The 22,056-nt window shown below is 36.2% G+C and overlaps 1 long non-coding RNA gene across 1 annotated transcript; it reads right to left on the reverse strand.

The window, feature by feature from the left end:
- Positions 1–5,920: 5,920 nt before the first annotated feature.
- Positions 5,921–21,741, reverse strand: LOC120323108. The gene is made up of 3 exons (XR_005563271.1): positions 21,664–21,741; positions 17,098–17,160; positions 5,921–5,975 (listed from the first exon to the last, which is right to left on the reverse strand). It is a non-coding gene; the product is annotated as an uncharacterized LOC120323108 (long non-coding RNA).
- Positions 21,742–22,056: the final 315 nt, after the last annotated feature.

Here is a 22,056-nt window from a genome sequence, read left to right on the forward strand (position 1 = left end):
TATTCTCTACATGGGTTTTTGTAACAAGCATTTATAACAAATGGTTCAGCTTCAAGCCAAGTTCTGTTAATTGTTTTTCCTCAGTATCCTGAGATCGCAATTTTTAACTCACTCTCTGAGATCTGGAGACCAAACATTTTTCAGCTGCCTGATTTGTTGTGAAAATGTTATCTCAAGTGAAATGTTAGTGCTTCAAAATGTCTCTTTCATATTAGACTTGTTTTATTTTAAATGTGTATTCCTATGTGTGGACACAAAAGAATCTCAATGCTTAAAGTCAAATATGTTTTGCAATTGAAGGAGAAAACCTGAGAAGAACATTTCTCTCTGAAAGTGCAAAGCAGCTGATCATTAGATTATTGGTTTTTTACGGGAAAGAAAAAAACCAGAAATGTTTAGCACTTCCAAATATCACCACACTATATGTTGATGTTGCCTTAAGAGACTGCAGAAAACAGGACTCCGAGCCAACTTAGTGTATAAGATAAGATAAAGAGAGTAGGTCCTTTAATCTCAGGCCTGAGGCCCACAGGAATACATATTGATGTGTCCCCTCGTGTCCATGGGATTCCACAATTTAAGATATTATTTCAACCAGTCCCAGATCTATCCACCCCCCAGATCCTCCCCTGGCATGCCCCTTTGGAAATTGAGGCAGGGGGCTCTGGGACCCCCTCTTCCCCATCTTCCTCTTCATCACAGCACATCCAATCCTCGGAGCTTCTCCAAAGTTCTGGGTTTGAAGGTCGCTTTGTCTGTGGGGTATTTGGTTGTTCAAGCCAAGGTGCAAATGTTCTTAAACAGAATAAAGGCCTACCTTGAAAGAAGTTTAAACAAGCTAATGAAATTTTGAGGGAGTGATATGAAATAGGGAAATAGGGTTGGGTAAATGTGTAATCTACTGTGCTAAAGGGTGAGGGGTATAATACAGCTACTTCTAAAATCTACAAAAAGCAAAAAATCAAAAAATCCATAGGCATCATTGAGACATACAGAATTGTGAACAATATTGGAAATTACAATGATAATAATTAATGACAAAAAAAAAGACTTTTTTTATGTGGATAGTGGAGAGCTCAGTAGCGACCTGAAGGCTTTTGTCAGAAATAAGCTTTTTGAATTTGGAATTCGTAGTGGATACATAACCATATAGAAGCCTTAACAAAAGGGCATCTTTGTGGAGTAAACACAGCAAAATTTACCATATAGAGCAAGAAAATAAAGCTGTTTCTCTTAAGTACACTGATATTAATATTGCCCTGGAACCCGTTTCTGCTTTTCAGCATGCTTAAAAGTTCTTCAGTCTTGGCAGTCCTAGCACAGGGCTGACACATTGTCATGGCCAAAAAGATCTGTTGCTGTCCTGCAAAGCTCAGTCCGCAGGCATTCTCACGCTATCCCTTTGGCTGAGCAAAAGTACTGACCGAAAAAACCTCTAAATCCAAGTATCCAACTCACTAGTACTGTTCTCCTATGTTCTCGCCCAATCTTTGGTTGTTTTCTGCAGAGCTCAACAGGTTTAATGAGAAGGAAAGAGCAGAGCCTTATTTCTCCCTTTGTAATGGCTTGTATTCTGGTAATTGCAGCACTTTGAGAGCAGGAAGTGCATCTGTCGTCCATCAGGCAGGATAACGGAGACCCAACTTCCACTTGTTTGCTGCCCACCTAACCATTAGATGGATTTATTAGCATGTGCTGTCTTTATTTTTGCTTTTAGGGTTTTTTTCCTCAACACTGTCTTTTAGATCCTACCCTTAACTCCTCTGTTCTTACTGTGTAGGATCTAAAATGACCAGCCAGCTACATAACATGCAGCTCTTCCCAGCTATCTGATGATGAACATTGGTGCCAGATATAGTGTTTTGGCCTCCTTTCTTCAGGCTTGACTAATGTACCCAAGTTGGTGATGTAATTTTCAGTGAATCTTAATCTACATTCTTTTTTTTTTTTAACCTGATTGAACATTGCTTCTTTTTCTACAAATATGAGGTGGTATGACAACAGGAATAAGCGAGGATAAATGTATTTAAGACTTTTCTGTATTTGGTCCTCATGATACCAGGTACAGAGGACAATACCAGCTGGAATGAGCAGAAAAAATGAGCAGATCAGTTCTGCTTTTACCTGAAGTCATAGTCATAGTTTAGGTGTAAAACTGATGAATCGTTTTGTTGTTCTGTGAGTATTTGAAGGAAAAGTTTCAGATGTTATGTTCAATATTATTCATTAAATGGAAAAAAAGGTATTAGCAAGCAAATCTCTAATTAAAATATGCATACTGAAAAATATGGCAGAAGATAATATTTACTGTTCAGAGGTAAAGTCTCTTAAAATCAGCAAAAATTTGTCTGGAGTTTGCATACAAAAAACAGACTCATTAATTGAAATGTTAGTGCTTGCTCACCATTTGAATTAAGACAACTTATTAATTTTTTCTATTTTTATAAGGAGAACAAGATTATTTGAATTATTTTGCATTATTTCAGACTTAATTTTACCTTCTTGGTAAGTTATAGGAACATTTATTTAGAAGTTGTTCAAGTAAAACCATATTGATATTTGTATTAAAGGTGTACTGAACTATCTACTTGTTTACTGCATGAATTACTTCTTTTTGGGTTTTGCATTTTGGTTTATGTTGTGAAGGTCCCATATACCTTCAGTGAATCACTCTCCCTTTCCTTATTGTTGGCACCTTGAAATAATTTAAAGGTTGTGGTCAGGAAACCTTGAGTCTTTTCATTTCATGTCTGTATTATGAAAATTTATCTTCCTTCAATCATTTTTAGAATTCTTGAGTCATTTTGGCTGTCATTCTTATTTATTCAGTTTTTACATTTCCTTCCTAGATGTACCATATGACTGTTTATCTGGCAACATTTATCTTATCGAAACCTCTAAAACTCATGTTCTTTCAAAAATCTATAGTTCGATTTGTCCATTTCTAAAGTAAAGGTTTAAATAGAAAAGTATATAGTACATTTCTAAAGCTCTGGTTCTAAAAAAGCGGATATAAGTTCTTGACAAAGGATAGGAAGTGGAGTAGCATTTTCTGATTGCATTTGGTCTCAGCAATATCCCATTACTACCACTGTGTACCATAAAAGGCTTTTCTGACATGGCATTCTGAATGCTATAATAAAACAAAATTGCACAAGCAGTTTTTTGTGATACAACTGCGTACCTTGTCTGTCTAAGACAAGAAGGATACCACTGCTTCCTATCACACCAAAATTCTATCAGGAAGTGAGAAGAGTATCTGTGGGGTTTTTCTAAATAAAAGCTTCCTTTCATGCTGATTTCATATCTTGTAATTAAATGTTTAGCCAGTTTTTAAGACCGTATATACACTTTTCTTTTTTTTTTTTTTTTTTAATATCTGAAAATACAATACATGGCTCTATTGCTATGTCCTAATGCAGAAAACAAAACAAAATGAGTTAGAAGCTATGACCTCAGTAGATTGGAAAAAGTACAGTGTTGGGAAGAAGTGTTCTAAAAGATACAATAAAAAGACAAGAAGGAAAAGAAAAAGCAAAGAAAGGTCAAGAAAAGAGAGAAAAAAGGAAATTCTAGTATTATGTTTAGAATAAAAGCTGTTTCACAGACACATAAACCAGGACTCTGTGCTTATTTACAGCCCTTCCCATCTCCTGTGATACCACTTTTGACCAGCCTGTGGTGGACTCAGCTGGCAACACCGTGAGCAGCTGCCCAGCACCTTGCAAAATTTGCACAGGAACCAAATGCAACAGCAGCCACTAGGCTATCCTGACAAGGATTGCCAGGGTCACTCCTAAGAGGAAATGGATTGATACAGAGGTAAAAGATAGTTAGCAAAACTTGGCCAGATCAAACTCTAGAAGCAGAACTGTGGTATCAGCACAAAACTGCATGATGACAAAATAGATTTCCCATTTTGCACAATATTTTCACGGTTATGATCAAGGAACTATTCTGAGTTCAAATCCTTTCTGGGTTTGTTAGAGCTTTTCTTTTCCTTGACTCTGGACCCAGGCCAACTTCAACAGACCATGCAGATCTCATTATCTTCTGACTTTTCAGGGGAGAGGGACATGATGAGATTTTTGCCCATGGGAAGACGCTGTGTATTTTCCTATGTGTCAGATTTCTCTCTGGTTAATTCAGGCTATGTGGATAAAGGTAGGTGTGTGGAGTCATTGGTTTTCATTTTTTTAGTTTTTTTTCTGTTCCTGTAGTTATCAAAATAAAACAAGGCAAAGTGTAGATGTTATGAATAACAATAAAAAAAAAGCATTGGTTCAAGGTGATACTTATTGTATGCTTTATAATAATAAGCAGCATCTAACACTCTATTTGATTCAAGGGATAAGAGCTATACAAAGTAATTGTTCCTAGAGAGTCACTTCACAAAGTGGATTTTCTGAAAACATCTGTATCACAATTAAGTTTTTCTCCTGTTTCATTATGTTGAATTTTAGCTTCAGATGATCCAATATTAATCTTCCATTTTTTAGTACAAATGTATTTAGCTAAAAAAAAATTAAAATTCAGAAACATACATAATTACTGTGTATGTGAAAGTTTCTTACTCTCCTCAGCATCTATGAGACCTAATGCCAAATCAGGCAAATGCAGTGGCTGAATAAAATGTGATGTGTGGCTATACAACTTGTAAGATCCTTGTCAGAAATAAAGGATTAGAAAAGAAGCTTCTTGGCTGATACTAACCCTTAATATTAAATACTTTTTTCGGCTCAGTGAAGAATTTTCAAATACTATAAATTTGAAATATAAGAAATCTGAATTGAAATATTAGGGACTACTTCTAAACTAACAATTAAGTTTCTGAAAAATGCATGATGCATCTTTATATTTGATTAATTAATATTTAAGCCTGTAACAGAACATTAGTATCACATTTTTGTGATTTTGTTTAAAACCAGGAGAATTAGAAGTACACTTTACTAAAACAAAACCAAACAAACCAAACAAACCCCCAAACACAAAAGAAAACAGAAGAAAAACCCAAATAATGTAAAAGTCACATGGAATCACTACTCTTTAAGAAATGAAGCTTGAAACCTCCAAAACTAAGTTATCATTTACCTTTCTATATAATCACAATATGACAATGCTCTATGGAATCCTTAGTGCTGTATATTGTTTTTATGCTACAGATACTTCTATGCTGCAAAATACCTCCCTCTTTTTTGTATGCTTTCCATCTAATTGCTGTAAGATCAATAGAATTCCCATACTGCTCTCCATCCCACTGAGTGGGGTGTAAGCAAGCTCTCTTTAGGGCCTAACTCGGGACTTCTCAGGAAATCCATGACCATCTGTATTTTCCAGTGCATTTTTTTAATCTCTCATCTCTTGTTGAAAGTAAGTGAGGCATCAGACCTCTGATATTCTTCAATCTTTTTAAAACTTTAACACCAGTAAAATAGAAAAAACATTGAGTGAAGAGACATCCTTATATGTCACATATTTTTGCCTATCACACCTGTGAAAGCAATTAAACAAACTTCTAATGAAGGTTAAACCCTTGGTCCTACCTCCTTCGTGATCTGTACTTTATCTTGCATCTTTCTTGGATGGAATATGCGTGCACTTACAGCTTTGTTCTCCTTGGAGAGGCTTGGGGGAACCTCATCAAAGTCTACTGCTTTAAAGGTGACTACAGAAAGGTTGGAGGCTCTTTCTTCAAGGAGTCACATGGAGAAAACAAGGGACAACAGGTCAAAGTTGCACAAGGAGAAGTTTTATCTCGACAGAAGAAATGCATTTTTTACAATTGTTCTCTAGAACACTGTGCCCAGGAATGTGGTAGAGGCCCCATCACTGGAGGTTTTCAAGATGCAATTGGACAGGGTCCTAGATAATTTTATCTGGAATCCCTGTCCCACAAAAGGACCAGATGATCTTTCAAGGTCCTAGGCTCTTCTATGATTCCGTAAGGTATGCCTTCTGGATGAAATATATTCATTCTGTGACACAGAAAAAATACATTAAAACTTTTAGTTAATTTTTCAACTATTTAAAACTAATATACGTAGAAATTTGTCATATTGAAAATATAGTCTGAGAGTAAGATCATTAATCATTGAACAGGCAATGGCTTTTCTGAAGTCATATCCTTACATTCATTTCACAGCCAAGCAGAGGCATATTCTTGTTTCTTTCCTTGGGCAAAATTCTGCTAGGTATTGAGTATCCTTAGATGCTACCTAGAATTTTCAGTTCTTACCGAGGAGGTTGAAGGTGCTCTTCATTTCACAGGATTAGATGCTATCTGAATTAGTAGTATTTCTTCCTCGTTGTCACTCTCTTTTTCCTCAAAATACTTATTTTCTTTTACAGAATCAGATTAAGGCAGAGCAGTCAATTGCGCAAGCCATACAAACTGAAGATTATATTCAGAGGAGTTAATCATTCATAAGGGCGTTGGGCTTTTTTCTTGCAACTACCACAGGTCAGCATCTCACAATAACTGCATGATAAAATTTTACCCTGATTTTTTTGTCAGTACAAGTTTATGATGAATACAGATAATTTTAAAGATATTCATAGAAAAATTCTCAGCTGCTATGTAACAGGCTTTATCTTAATCTCAGCTCATTTAGACTGCTTGTGGCTGACATAGAAATGTAACCGACATTATAGAAACTTAGTACTTTGGAGATAGTACACAATAGGACTTTTCTGTACCACACGAATAAAAATAATACATTGCTCTATTATTTTTGAGAAAATATATTGTTTCTGAGCAACAAACAGAACTGGATGAAACAGGATTTGTTTCAGCTATGCTAAAACTCCCTTTATTGGAAACAAGAATTCAAATAAAACTGAAAGAAGCAAGTTTGTACTGGATGAGTAACATATTTTAAAACTTATTTGATCTTAAGCATTCAAGAGAATTTGTCGTGCAAAATCTGTAAGTTTTACTCAACGTAAATCTTGTTTCTGAAAAAAGAGGTATATCATTTATGTATTCATATATTTGATGTTCAGGCATGTGCTTGCCTGCATTTTTATATCAAGGCTTTGAATGATACCCATACAATTGGTACTTAGATACGTGTTAGTTAATACTGAGCTCTATTTTAAGGTAGAAACCCGGAGGATAGGGAAAGTATTAGGTTTGCCATTATGTAAACAACAAGATTCTGTGAAAAGTGCTGAGGGGTGTCAGGATTTCTATGAAAGTGTTTTATATAAACATACAAGGCTGATCCTTTCAATATGATTTCAGCATCATATCTCTTTCTGTAGCTGTCTTTCACTGAGTGGAAGGAAATGCTAGGAAATAAGCGTACTGAAATTTGCATTATGTGCTAGTGTTACCATTTTTAAAACTGTTGCAAAGAGAATATGTAACACATTCTAATTATTTTGCTTTTCTCTTTATGAAAAAAATACAGAAGAGTGGGTTCCACCTACATAGAAGATCTTTAGCCTCTAAGGTTCCATGTACCTTTGCCACAACTCAGCAAAGAATTTTTCTAGTACTGGAACTTCTGTGTTGTGTTAAAAGCCAGGAAGAAGTGTATGTCCTCCATTGGATGAAGCTCAGGCTGCATCTAGGTTTTCTGAAGGGTGTGTCACAAAGACCAAGTCATTTGACATTCAGGAAGCCTGTCATCTGAAGGGGATAACCCAAAATTCCGCAGCCACACCCACCACCCTGATCTTGTAAATGCAGCAGAGTTGCAGGGCTGGAGGAACACACTGTTCCAGGGCCAAGGGACTGTCCAAAGGCATTATGGAGAAGAACAGACTTTGAAGACCCAAGAAGGTGAAAAATGGTAACAATCTCTTTAAAAGTGACATAAGAAACCCTCCTCTTGAAAATCTGTCCCTCAAAATCTGAGCTGATGTAACAGGAATTTCAGAACTACTGAAGACAATTTCTGCAATCACTGAGGCTTATTACCATTTAGGAGGGAAGGAAAAAGAAGGAAAAACTGAACAGAGTTTTAGTATTTTATGGATTGCCACCAGATTAGCTTTTGGGTTGAAGCTATTCTTCCCCTCCATTGAAATTATTTTTCTCTTTTCAGAGAATATGTCATAAGACAAATCAGCTAGCATATGATTGGTTTGCTTGTTTAGAAACCAAAAGTAATATCTCTTTAATGTGAGAGGACTGTGAAGTCTTAGTGATCAGTGGAACCTCTAAAGTTTGCAGGACTGAGATCAAGTTTGGTGGAAAAGATTATCCTGCAAGGATACAGTTCCCAGTACTAAGATTTCTTTTAATTTGTTCTATTCAATCCTGCTCACAGAGTTTATCTGAGGTTTCCTTTCTTAAGGGGTTTCTCTACTCTAATGTATTATTTTGTGTTCCAGTAAAATGTAGCCTTACAGATAAGACACTTCTGGTTTAGTGCACTCCCTTAAAAAAAAAAAAAAAAAAAAGAGAGATGAAGCGGTTCCAAAGCTCTAGATATCACTGGTACATAATAAGGTAAAGCTTGAGCTACTGTACTTAAATTGTATGGAATGGAGATTGGAAATTAAAAAAAAAAAAGCCTTTGTTAATTTATACCAGTGAAAAGCCTATAAAATAATTGGTTCATATGCACATACTTAGAATGTTAAAGTTGCTGATAAAATTGTGTTTTCATTACCATAATACTTGTATTCTCTCAAATGTCCTTGAAACCTGTGTGTACTGTCAGCTGCCTTTGTCAGACTTTTTTTCTTTGGTGTCTGTGAGGATTTGAAAGTGGAAATTAATAAAAGCTTACACATAATATTTTCCATCGGGCTACTCAATATGTTTAAGTGGCACGATGGGATAACATCCATTTTTCTAAAGCTGTTCATTAAATAACTCAATTTGATTTAAACACACAGTGTATTTTTTTTAAACTAGTCATAATTTCTCTCCTTGACTATATAACCTCACTACATTAAGAGACTCTGCCTCATGTAATTCAATTGTCTCTCTGCTTCCAGTAAGAGGACAACATGAAAACGTGATTGTATTCTGATGTCAGGGTCCATGAAGTTAGAAAGTTACACTCTTTAGAGATTTATCTCTAGTAAAACTGTCAATTTTAAATATCTGAGGGATTTCTATACTGTTTTTACTTAAAGGAAAACAAGCAGCTATTTAGAAAGTGAAAATTTCCTGTGTTACATATTATGTTGTTTGATTAACTTAAGATAAAGTAATGTCAAAAAAGGGCAGATTAATCAATGGTTAAAATGTAACACATTTTCAAAACTGGAGCCTCAGTTAGGCATTTTTACGCCTTTTATGAATAGGTCATTTCTCAGTATTGTATAGTAATTAATTTGATTCATAGCTTTATATAAAACATGTGCATGTCATAAGATATGCTGACTTAAGAGTCTGTGTGTCCATGTGAATATACTCATCAACATATTTACTAATGTCAGGTCTTGTTTCAGAGTAGCTCTTGTATTTCCTCCATTTCTTCCAATGTTCAGGAATGTTCCATTTTTGGGAATGAGGTGAACCATCCGTCCTGTTAACTGTGTCTCTTCAAATAGGATGGTCACTTCTGGACAATTCTGGCAGAAGTATCCCACTGTCATTTCCTAGAGGAATGTCCTCGAATATGAGGTTGTTTTATAACGCTATGAGTAGTTGCTAGAATGAAGGACAGTGTGAAAGGATAGATGTACAAACATAATGAAGGTCTTCCATCTAGAAATATTTATTCTGTCTCTTCAATAATAACAGTTAGAAGTTCTCTGAAGTCTAGTGTCTGAAAACAGCTATGTGGTTTTTTTTATTTCAATTGTAATATTGAAATCAGGTACTAGTCAAAGTGAATAAGGGCATAGGCTGGGCATAGGCAGTGATATGCATTAAAATTTTGAATAAAATATCATTTCTCATAGAAGACTCCATCACATCACACTTAAAAAAAGCTGACACGTGGCAGATAAGATGGAGCAGGTTCTGACCATCTCAAAGTTCAATAAGTAAGCCTCACAACGCCTGAAAGAAGGTACTTTGTTTAAACTTAGTGGCTCAGAACACTCAGACTCATGGTCTTCCTGGGCTTGGTCAACAGAGAGGGAAGCACCTCTGAGGAACAACTCAGAGATCCTAACTCTCGTTGACTGTATGCCTCTGTAGGGTTACTTATTATAAGTTATTAGGAAATATGTGCTCTCAGCTACACACTGACTGGAAAGACAACTGATGAAAGACCCTAGGCTTTACCCTCTCATCCGTGTGGGATTCAGGACTCCTTAATCTCTTCTGACAGGCAGCCTCAGCTACCTCCAGAGGTACGGTGGGCTACCATCGGATCTGGCTGCATGATAATTTTTATGTTCATTTGAGAAATAAGAACTGTTGAATTTCAGGTCAAGAAATGTTTCAAATTCAGCTTTAGATTTTAATGAGGGGAGATGTGATGGGTGAAGTGGTGGGGAGGGGGAGGAATAGTTGTATTCAGACTTCATTTTTCCAGTATACCACTCTCTACATCTTACTAGGATAGCCAGGGAAAATCTCCTTCTCCTGCAGTTGTGCACATAAGGATGCAGAGTTATATAGCTCAGGAGAGCAAGGCAGAAAGGATGTGATTCGGTAAACTACTGATTAGGATTCCAGTTTCTTTACTTCAGTCACGTATGATCTATTTTTATTAAATACAATATGTTTAATTAATTCTCAGACTCCAGAATGAGTACTCACAGGGGTGGTCCTTCCCTCACACATCTAGAATGAGGCCTTCTCTTACATTTTATCTCTTTCACCCTCTGTCTTTGGCCTAATAATTTTATGCGCTTCTTTTTTTGTTATCCTATAGCAGCTTCCTGGATCTTTAGGGGGGTGGTTTAGGGGTTTTGCCTAATTTTTTTTCTTTTTCCTGCAAATTTGAGGGAAAAATAGGCCTTTGTGACGTTTAAGAAGTTATGGTTTTCTTTTAGATTTGCCAATCAAATTTTAGTTGAGATACTGTTGAAATCTGTCTGGGGAAAAAACAACAAACAGTGACATATTCTGCTATGTTCTGTCTTCAAGAGGACTTGAATCTGTAACAGCTTTAGAATACATAAATGATCTATGAAAACCTTAGAACACGTAAATCAAAAAAGGCATCTGGTCTCCAGTTCACTGGTATTTTTTCCTCTATAAAGAAATTCTTAACAACTTTAGAAATAATGCTTAATACATAAAATTGTGAAATGCTGCTATCTCAGAAAAAGGCATCTCATTTCATAAATATTAAAAACTAAATGACAGTATCCAACTAAAACTAAACTGAACAGAGACAGAGGTATATCCTTGAAAGAGAGGTAAAAATGCAGCATTGCAAGAAAAATATGCCATATCAATACATCTTCTCTTGTAATCTTGACTTTATTTCACTGTAGAGTTTACCTGCAAATCAGTCTGTTTGGCATTTTTATTTCTGTTACGCTAATGGAAAGAGAGTAAATGAACCATTTTCTGCCTTTACTTTCTGTGTAAAGTAATGCTTGAATTTTCCATTTGGCTGGGTTTTTGGTTTTTGTGGGTTTTTTTTAATCACACAGATGCTTACCCCTTGGTATCTTTGAGATTACAAGTATTAGTTAGGGCAGATTTCTCTTCTACATCCATGGAAACCTTCCTACTATAGTACAAAAACTACAACAAGCTGAGCTGCTGTAAATAAAATTTGGTTTCAATGGCGTAGTGGTTTGAACCAGGTTTTCCCCCTGAAGCTAAGAAAATGGTAAAACCCCAGGGGGTGGTGACCCCTGGAAGTTTTGAAGTTTTGTCCAATGGGCACTCCTGCAAAATGTAAACATACCACAAGCAAACGGAAGAGAAGGTTAGTTGTAGTTTGGTTGTAGAAGTGGTAGCCATGTTGTGAAAGCCACGAGTAGTACGGCAGGAGCCCTCTGGGGGCCTCTGGGGCCCCCCAGCCCCAGCTGGGGGGACTGCAGAGACTTGGAACAGTGTTAGACTGGACTAAGTGTCTGTAGTTGAGCTGGGAGATGTTTCTCCACCGTGGGCAGCGGAGACAGAGCAGAAGCAGAGACGCAGCGTCCAGAGACTCTGGCTAAAAGCCAACTGATAAGAACTGAACCGGAGAAGCAGCAGAAACAGCATGCAGCTGAGTAAGGAAGACACCGAGTTGTCTCGGAGAGCTGAGAAAAGAGAGTCAGCAGCAGAGTTACAGAGTTTGGGGTAAGAACTGAATTAGAAGACCCCAGACTCCTTTGAGACCCCTCCTGGAAAGGAGGAAGATGATGGACTCTTACTTGAAAGAGCCTTGGAGTGCTACAGCACTTGCAGAAAGGAGCTAGAGAGCTCCGAGAGGAATGCGGAGAGGGTGACCTTGGAGCCCTCCCTTGCTGCAAGCTACAAAGAAGCTCGCAGCCATCTTGAGGCACGGCACAGAAGCTCTGCAAGGGGCTTTGCATCCCCTGAAGATACCAGACCGTCACGAAGACCCCCTGTGCTCGTGATATGACCGTGGTGGAACGACCTTTGTCTGGGGTGAACGTAGCCCACGGAAGACCCCTTTGCCTGCGTCAAGGGGCCGAGAGAGGCTTGGAGGCCTCCCTCATGAGTGCCGGCAGAAATCCAGCTATCAGCTGCTGCATGCATGAGAAGAAGAAAACCTGCTGCCTTAGAAGATACTGCTGCTCAGAGACTGGAAAGGGATCTCTCCTTCTTCCCTTCTGGACTTTTATTTGGAGGGGAGAAGAGATCTGATCCATTGTAAATACTTATGACATGGTAGAGATAGTTGTGATCGTGTGTATAATGTATTATAATATTTATTTGTACAGTCATTGTAATATATTCCCTTTCCCCCATTCTGAGTCTCGTGTCTTGTCTGGAAAAAAACCCCACATCTTATACTAGGTTGAGATGGGGGAGGAGGGCTTAGACTAGGGAATTAGAATTTTGGGGATCTCAAACCATGACAAATGGTTATTAAACACACTGTAATGAAACACCCTGTGGCAGTTCAGGAATGCTGAGTAACAATGTGTGTGCCTGGTAGAAGGCATAAATAATTGCTATATTGCCCATCCTTTTCCCTACAACTGTTTGAACAGAAGATTAAGAGATTTGAAAGGAAAAAAAAAAAAGGACAAAATGTACATAATATGATTGAGTGCTTTTTGTACATGTTTAATGTTGGAGAGGCATTTATATTTAGTTATTTTGATGTTTTGGGAAGAATGACATTTAAATGGGGTTTTTTTAGTGAACATGAAATCATAATGCAACCCCTGTGCACCATGTCTGAAGCAGACAGAAAGCTTAATTGTTAAAATTGCTCAAATCCATCTGGACAAACCAAATTAATATTTTCCTTCCCAACATACTAAGAAAAATAAGCTAATAGTAATAAGAATAATATTTTAATATAGATGAAAATTATAAGATGATTGAGTTTTGTTCAAAAAAACTGTTTGTATTAAAATACACATTTAAAAAATAATTTACAGAACAGTAATCATTCCTGGGTGGTAGTGTGTATTCACTGCCTTCTAACTGCAAAGTTCTCTCCTTTGTGTGCTCAAAAAACAATTGATTTAGAAAGAGGTGGATGAGAGTTGTAGAGGGTATAAGTGCCTTAACAGAGAATCATTGTATGGCTTAGTGCTATATTCCAATTCAGCTCCACTTTCCTTGCATAATATTATAATACTATATGTAATATAATAACATTATATAACAACATTAATAATAATAAAGTATAGCATCAAAGCATAACTTGTGTTGGAAGGGGATGCTGTAGATCACCTAGTTTAAAACCCCTGCTTGAAGCAAATCCAGTATGGGCAGTTGCCCAGCATCTTATCCAGCTGGATTTCTAGTATTTCCAAGGATACAGACTACCCAGCATCTCTGAGCAACCTGTTCCAGTGTCTGATGATCCTCTTAGTAGAAATTTTTTCCTAATACCTAATCAGAATTTCTCATATACCAGTTTGTATTCATTGCTTCTTGGCCTATCCCTGTTCATCTTCAAGAAACATTTCTTGAATATTTCTTCTTCTATGTACTCTTCCATTAGGTTTTCTGTAGACAGGAGCAAGATTTGTCTTAAACCTCCTTTCAACCTTTTCTGCCCTCAGCCAGCTTCATGACCACAACCTACTCCAGTACATCCACTTCTTTCTGAGAAGTCCAGACTTGGACCTGTCACTCCAGCTGTGTCTCATCAGAGCTGAGCAGATGGGAAGGATTTCCTCCCTCAGCCCCTCAGCAACACTGTACCTACTGCAACCAGTAATGCCATTGGCCTTTGTCACTGCAAGGACATGGTGTTGTCTAATGTGGTGTCTGCATAGACCTCCAACTTCTTCCAAACTGCTTCCCAGCTGATTGTCTGACAGCTTATACCAGTGCCTGGGTTTATTTGTCCCCAGTGCCGAACTTTGCATTTCCATTGTTGAATTTCGTGAGAATCCCATCATAAGAAAGAACATCATAAATCTCTGTCTCATTTTCAGTATTTATTCATTATCTTCAGAAAATGCTTTTCCAAATAATCAATGGCATGTATTTATGCCTCAGAAACATTGAATCTTACTTGATTTGATAAACCAGGTATTCTGAAAGAAATAATCCTTGGTAGTCTTTACTGACCTATGTCTTCATGATTTTAATTCTTGTCTCCAGTATTATGGAGTTTAAAAGACAATGTTATAAAGCTGAGATAGCAAATAAACTTTCTGATTTCTATCTCTGTCAAAAATGGCTTAGACCTTCTCTAAATGATGAAATTTAAATTACATGTTTATTACAAAGACATTTTGCAAACCTCAGACCATGTACTCAAAGGAGGAAGCTGTCAGGCAATGTGAGAGAAAAGAACTAAATTTCCTAATGGTCAAGAAAAAGCTACAGGTAGCCAAGCCAAGCTACATGAAAGAGCAATTGTTTGATACAGTTTATTTTCATGCCTAAATAAGGGACTGACTTAGCTGAGCATGAGCTATGGAAATGTTTTAAAATATTTTCTTTTGTAGTTTTTACTAATTTTCTATAAGATGTATTCTATTTTTTTCATAGAATCTACATGTATATCTCTTTATATAAAGAAAAATTGTTAATTTATACTCGGAAAAAGGCAGGTGGTCATTTTGTGATTGGCATTAACACAGGAATTTACACATCCGGTAGCTGTACCACAACTAATGTAAAAATGGCCAAAACACCATACAGCATTTTTGTTCCTGTAGTTAAAAGGTAACCAGTGCAACATTTAAGGCTGTTAAATAATAACACACGGTTTGCTGAATCCAGTTCACGTTAATTAATTACTTCACACATGACATACATGCAGTAGTGTCACAAAAATATGTCATGAATAGTAGCTAATGTCCTGGAAAATAATAACATATCTTTACTGAATCCTGTTTTAGCTCTGACAATCATACCCTTCCTTTTTCCCCCTCCCTCCCATGCTCATTGAGAAGTGTTTATCATACATATAAAGAACAGTACATTTTGCTGTACAGGTGTCACTGTTCTTAGGGTGAAAGTAATTTCTGTTTGAAACGTAAATTCAGTTCAGTGTCTACCTATTGTTGATGAGATATTCTGGGAACACTTAGTTATGGTAATATCAATTATTTTTAATTAAATCAATTAGATCATTTAGGTTCAGTATGTACCTGAACGTAATATACCTGGGAATTAATTATAAGCCCCTTCACTTTCCTCAAAATATCCTCTCTCATCTTTCACTCTTTCAATGTGATTAGGAGCTGAGTAGGAAATCAACAGAGACCAGGCCTGAGGGAAACACACCTGCCTGGCTAATCTGATAGATCTGATGAGAAATGTGATATTGTCAGCTGTCATCTGAGAGAGCTGAGAGAATTTTATTTTCTGGGGAGAAGTATGTGTGTATCTGTGCTTTTAGTTTTAATTTATTTGGGGGTTTATTATTATTATTATTATTATTATTAATAATAATAATAATAATAATAATAATTTTTAAATAGTTACTTAAAAATTTGAGCCAGAAAAATGGTTGTGACAGAATCACAGCTTTCCCCTTCTCATTTCCTGTTTCCTGTGCAGCATAGCAACCTGATAGCCTTTGCCGTGGGGATTCAGAGGAGACTGTATACGACTTAAATTTCTGTCTCCAAGCAGACAGACAAGCAGGATGAGCTGGCATTATTTTCACTTTTCTCATTTTCCTTGTTCTGGTAGAGCCAGCCTGGCAACATGGAGCCTGTCACCTGCCCCAGGAGCAGCAGCAGTGGGAGGAGCTCACTCCCAGCTCCTTGAAAAGGTAAGACAGCTCTGCAGTTAAGTGGAAGAAGATATTACACAGCCAACAGCAGGAACTATGCTTATGGGCTGCTCCTAAGAATGAAAGGAATAAAATATCTGTCAAGTCTACCTGATTACAAACAGCAGCCTGCATGGAGTTCTGACTCCCCACTGACAACTGTGCAAAGTGGAGGAGGATTTGTCCTTGCATTCACTTTGGTTTGGGAATTGTCTGCAGCCACTGTGGGACCCCTCCAGGGGCTTCTCTGAACTACCTCCACCCTGTTTCCTATGGAGAAAGAGACAACATGTGCTCCATTCATGCACCTGCCACATCAAACATATCTCCACTCCTTTCTTGCTCTCTTTTCTTCTAATTAATGCTTCTTTGATTTGTTTTTAACATACACCAAGGTTTGATACATATCGTTATGTCATTGATCTTGTGCTGTTGGAGTTTAAACCTCCTAATTTTCTTTTACGGTCAACAGACTGCATTTTGAGATTTTGTCTAGAGTTAATATTAGGATAGATGTCTGTTAACATTTCATATAGAAAATTATATTAGTTCTCCTGTCCTAAGCATTATAAAAAATATGATCACTTCCATATGAAATTTTATTTTAAACTGAGTTTAATTTTTTCATGATTGAAATGAAATTCATCACTGAGAATGGCTTTTTATGTATGATAACGAAATTGTGGTAAAAAAGTTTACAAAAGTTATTTACCCATCGTGCATCTGTTCAATTCTGCCACTGAATGAAGGAGATTTTTCTTTGTTTCCATTTCCCTGAGAAGCCACTAAAAATACACAGCACCAGTAGGTAAAACTAAGACAATACTTCAGGTAGTGGGACTGGTGTACTTACTAGTTCTGAAACACTCGATGCTACCAATAGTTTTCAGTTAAGCAGAGGATATCAACTGTGATACTAAAAAAAAAATAAAAATAAAAGTGTCACTGCATACCTTCAACAAAATAAAAAGAGAAAAAGTATAAAAGAGGTTTTGACTGCTACAAATCGTCCCAGATTTCCCAAATTTTACAAGTTTTCTATGTAATGGCTTGGTGAAGACATTGGAGTAAAGGATACCTGAAAAGAGGGATGTGACAGAGATGTATATTGTTTGCAGACATGCAGAGCATACAGCAAGAGCGAAAACTGCACTTGTTTTTCCAGAAGCACAATTGAACGCATTTGCAGTAGAAGCTAATAATATGCCATTAAATTTTGCAAATTTTTTCAATTAAAATTTGAACATAAGTTGGTGAGGTAAAATAACAATGTTAATGTTGAAGGGAAAGCAGTGGAAAATAGAAATTAAATGCATGAAACTTTAGCTTGCATGGTTGATCTTATTCCTGCTGTGCAAGTGTTGGAATTAACTGAATGCATAGTATGAAAATACATTACTTATGATTCCAGCGAAATGGAATTTTACCTTGTAAAATTAAAGCATTCCAAACAAATTGGACAATTTGAAAATTATAAGTTCATGGCAATTGAGGAAAAAAAAATTAATTCCCTTTCAGTTCTTCAGGTCTACAGGAGTTAAAAGCATAACAAATGCAAAAATCACGTATTTGTTAAACTCTAAAGTGAAGCTGCTGGAGGACATTCCTCAACAGTTATAGTTAAACCCAAAGAGTCCACACAGTGAATACACTCTCTAGATATTGCTACTATTATCCAACAGTGCTGTGGAAGACACAAAAGGAAAACAGATTTTCTTATTCCAATTCCAGTGCTGTCTGTATCAAAATTCCCTGAAACAGAGAACTCATATCCTAATATATTGGACCCATGAAATTTCTGGAAGAGTAAGAGTGTCACTTTTGTCTTTCATAAATAATGTCTTTAATTTTATTGCACATGCTCTGCTGCTGTCTGTGTTGTACGTAATTATGTCAAAGTTGCAGCATATTATATGTATTTGTATTTTGTATTTCTGTGTCTAGACATGCTAAATTGCATTGTATTTTATATTAAGAAGATTTACTGTGACAAGGCTCCTTATGAAGCAATTAAGCATACTGCTGTGTATCATAAATATGAAGTGACAAGTCAGAAAAGTGGCATGTCACATCAAAAATATATACAGGCATTTGCCAAATAACAGTCTGGCTAAGAGAAGATAGATCCTTTAAAACATTTTTCTATCTGTTGTTCCACAGGCAGAGAAAACTTAACATTAGAAATTACCTGTGATCTAGCTCAATCACCATTTCTGGCCATCAGAAAAAATGGTGGTTATGATGAAGAACTATGAATAAGAAATGAAAGTTATTCAGAATGACCCCACTTAAACGTATCCTTATGTCTCAACATGTGTCTTGCCTCAGGCAGTGCTTACAAGTTTAAGGGGAAAGCAGTGAGGGAGAAGGACTTTTTTTTTTTTTAATTGAAGCAAATACAACATGAAGCCAGCTGTGAAGCTACATCAGATACATACATATCACCATATGTACCCATACCATGGGGACATGAATGTTCAGCTAGCTGTGTAAGTAGGCCCATCATGGAGACCAGGGCATGAATCCTGCACACAGCCATAGAAGTAAATCCAGCGCATAGTGCATTTACACTGAAAATTATACTTTCATGAATGAAAAATCAAAAGAATTAATTATCTGAGTTTGAGAGCAAACAAAACTATTGAATATATTCACCGTCATTCTTATTTGATTGAGTTCTACACTTATTTTGTTCACTTTGATTTTTTTTTATTAATTTGGTTTATCTACTCACTGTCCTTTATGTTTAAATACATGGAAATAAACAAATCTCTTATAACAAAAATAAGTGTGGCAGAAACATAATTTACTTCTTTACAAGTAAGTTTATCCAATTATTTAACAACTAAAATTTCTGACAACAAAATAAAATTTACCATGGTAGGCCTTACTTACTAAAGGTACTACCCTTTTGAGACTGCTAACCAGAGAAATATAGTCATTATAGAGACCTTGAAAAACAGGTGAAATTCTTAGTAGAGAAGTATAAAACAAATTACAGCAATCAAACTACCATCACAACAATATGCACACTGATTTTTTTTTTTCAAAATTTGATTTTAACATGATTCAGGTTAACATTTTAACATTAATCAGGTTAAAAACTAGTAATATTTAAAAATAGACTATTTTTAAAAAAGTGAACCTTGTTATAATTGCTGGTTTTGTTATGGACTTTGTGTGTGTGTATGTTTATTTATTTATTTTCACTTCTGGTTTAGAGATTTTTGCAAGAAAATAGGTTGTCCCTTCCTTCTGGTTGCCCTGAAATATTTCTTCTCTCTACACACTTCTAAGTCTGTGGTAACAGATCTTCCCAGCTTCTTTTAGTCATCAGCTCCGAAAGTTTACAGTAGCTATTAGTGCACCTCCACCACAGAATAAAAAGATGATAAATTTTATTTGCTCTTAAAAATAGTGTTATTCCCCATAAGAGTAAAATCTTTAGTATAAGGCAATTTATATCTCCTTATGGTATCAGTAATAGTTTACAGCTGTAATAATCTTGGTTTCACCTAGTGAAAAGCCCTGCTGGATGAACCGGATTTTGTAACGTAATAATATGCCAATGAGCTGAATTACAGACCTCAGGGAAATAAAACCCTAAAAACCTACAACACCACCCCGTTACCCCAAAAAAACCCAACAAAACAAAGCAAACAAACAAACAAACAAACAAAAAAAAACAAACCAAAGAAACTCCCAAAAACCAAACCCAAAACAAAACCAAAAAAAAAAGGCCAACCCAACCAACTAACCAACCAAAACCCCAAAACCCAAACAAAACCATGCAAACAAGAAACCCAACCAAAGCAAAAATACCCCATCAAGTCTCTCCTCATCCCCCCAAAAATAAAACTCACCCTTCCAAATAAAAACCAAAAACCCCTACAAACCCTGAACCTATCCAGGTATATTATTATAGGCAGACTTTTGATGTCTGAGAATACAGTATCAAGGGAAATGTAATACATCTAACTTATCTGGACTTCAGAAAAGTACCTGATATAACTCCTCATGGGATATTATTTGTTAAATTAGGGGTTAGCAAAAGAATTCTAAACTACTGAATTGTCTAGGGAGTCAGATTGTGGTGAAAGGATAACTGGCTGGTTGGCAGGAGGTGACCGGGACAGTTTCTTAAGCTTTGGGCTTGAAATTTATCATTTTTAGTATTTTTATTAATGGCCTGGTACAGAAGAAGAATCAGACTAATAAAATATGCTGACAACATAAGGCTATAATGCCCACTCCAGTCAGAAAGAAGATGAGAAAACCACACAGGCAACTATATGACCTTGAAGATTGAAGTAATACAAATGGGATGAGATTCAGAGAATAATAGAATCCTTTAGGTTGGAAAAGACCTTTCAGATCATTGAGTCCAGCTGTTAACCCAGCACTGCCAAATCCACCAAAATTCAAAAGCGTATTGTGGAAGATTGTACACACATGGATAAGGAAAAAACATTGTTAAAAGCTCAGAGCTCATCAATTATATGTGTCAGTGAATGAAGAAAAACCATGGACAATCCTTAGGAATAGCATACTTATATATCTGAAACACTGCAATTGTCGTTATATATATAAATATATATAAACATAGGTATTTGTATGTTTGTATTTTACTTATATATATATAATATATGTGTGAATATGTATGTATAAAACAAAAAACCCAGGAGTGAATCAGGTACTGTTTTTCAAGCATAACAGGAAAATATTTGTGTTGTTGTGCAAGATACTGGTAGAAATTAATAAGTACTGGTACATAAATGCAATTTCCAAATTGTTGTGAATGGACATGCTATCTTTAAGCCTCAAAATATTTGGTGTACTATCAATATAACCACATACACTCCTGAGTTCTTTTGTTACTATTCAAATTAGAACTGATAATTAGGACTGTTTGGGTCATCTGCAGACCTCTGAATACAGGCTGATATAATTATGGTATATAATGATATCATTTATTAGCAAAAAACTCAAACTCATAAGGATAGAGAAAAGCTAGTAAGATCATCGGGGAATAAGGAAGCTATCGTATGAAAATTAGTAAGCAATACAAAGACTAAGGAGACTAAATCTAGTAAATAGTTTGGGGCAATAAAACTCCAGGGAGAGAGAACTATTTAAGCTAAAGAACAACATTGGTACAGATCAAATGGGAATAAATTGGCCATGAGGAATTTAGGCTGATAATTGAAACATGATTTAAAGCCACAAGAGTAATGAATTCCTACAACAGTTTCAGGAGAAATGAAAGTAAAAAACCACAAAACTTTAAGATTGTAGTTTCACCAATGGATGGTGGAAATTATGCAAGGGGGAAGTTTGGGGTGCAAGACACTGAACCTAACCCAAGGTACACTTCATTTTAGGTTATTTGGAGTTCAGATCACAAGGCTTAAGTGCTTACCTGTCTTTACCTGAAGTCTGAATAGTAGGATACAGGTCTCCTGACTTTACACTTCCGATCTTTCTGCTTAGCAGCATAAGACTTCAATGAATCCTTTTGGATTCAGGCTGCAATCAATAAACATAGGTTTTACAAGTGAGTCCAAGGTATTCTTGTTCTGGTGTTGTTCTGAGTTAATGCTGCTGGGAGTCAGCAGTTTCCCTCCCACTTTCCTTTACTTTTAGAAACCGCCAAACTCACTACAATAATTTACTCATCTGACACTTCACCAGTTGTCAAATAATTATTTAATCAAGAGAAAAGCAACACTCATCTTTAAATTTACTACTAATCAGGAACTAGAAAGATGTTACCTGTTCATGTTTGTGTAAGGACTATGACAATTAATGTGTA

The sequence above is a fragment of the Pipra filicauda genome, unplaced genomic scaffold (assembly GCF_003945595.2).
Source record: "Pipra filicauda isolate LSUMZ 115617 unplaced genomic scaffold, ASM394559v2 scaffold198_size2598500_pilon, whole genome shotgun sequence".
Classification (NCBI taxonomy): Eukaryota; Metazoa; Chordata; class Aves; order Passeriformes; family Pipridae; genus Pipra; species Pipra filicauda.